Below are 1,165 nucleotides of genomic sequence, written 5' to 3' on the forward strand. Positions count from 1 at the left end.
ATATATATATATATATATTGTGACGATAATCTCCTTCAAGAGATTGAGCCTGCTCTTCCCTCCACAATTACGTCGTTGGAATTATATAAAACTACTAGGGAAGAATGTCCAACAACGACAACAACACCAGCAAGGCTTGCCAGAGCGCAAAACGTTGCAGCCAGAGTCACCTGTTCGGACTCAAACCGCCAAACTACTTGTTGATCGCTACCGGCCCCGCTGATTGGTCGCCGGTCTGGCTGCACCTGCACTCGCCCCCCCATACTACTTGATGTCTGGGGTCGCCACGACCTCAGACCTCAGAATGTTCAGTGCTTTCGTGGTCATCACTCCTCCCAGCTAGACGTTAGCGTGTACTGAGAGAGGTGATAGCTTAAAGCCAATATTCCAGCACCTCCCATTTACTTTTGTGTTGCACTTCTTGTTATTTTATCTTAACGTAACTTTTCATTGTGTCATTTAAGTATTCTTATTATTTTGATTGATTGATTTTATTATAAGAATTTGTTTGTCCATTTTTTCATGTTTTGATTTATTTAACGTAATTAAAATTTCATTGTTAAAATTTACTTGTGTTTTGTGTGTCTTCTCCTTACCTTACCACAGACGAAGTTCCAGTTTTTCTTTTTTTTATAACATGTGACGAGGCCATACCCCTAGCCTTAAACAGCCGAACACCAACGCGTTACCGTCACAATATATATATATATATATATATATATATATATATATATATATATATATATATATATATATATATATATTTATATTATATATATATATATATATATATATATATATATATATATATATATATATATATATATATATATATATGTCGTACTTAGTAGCCAGAACGCACTTCTCAGCCTACTATGCAAGGCCCGATTTGCGTAATAAGCCAAGTTTTCCTGAATTAATATATTTTCTCTAATTTTTTTCTTATGAAATAATAAAGCTACCCATTTCATTATGTATGATGTTAATTTTATTTTATTGGAGTTAAAATTAACGTAGATATATAACCGAACCTAACCAACCCTACCTAACCTAACCTAACCTATCTTTATAGGTTAGGTTAGGTTAGGTAGCCGAAAAAGGTAGGTTAGGTTAGGTTAGGTAGGTTAGGTTGTCGAAAAACAATTAATTCATGAAAACTATATAT

The sequence above is a fragment of the Procambarus clarkii genome, unplaced genomic scaffold (genome assembly GCF_040958095.1).
Source record: "Procambarus clarkii isolate CNS0578487 unplaced genomic scaffold, FALCON_Pclarkii_2.0 HiC_scaffold_445, whole genome shotgun sequence".
NCBI lineage: Eukaryota > Metazoa > Arthropoda > Malacostraca > Decapoda > Cambaridae > Procambarus > Procambarus clarkii.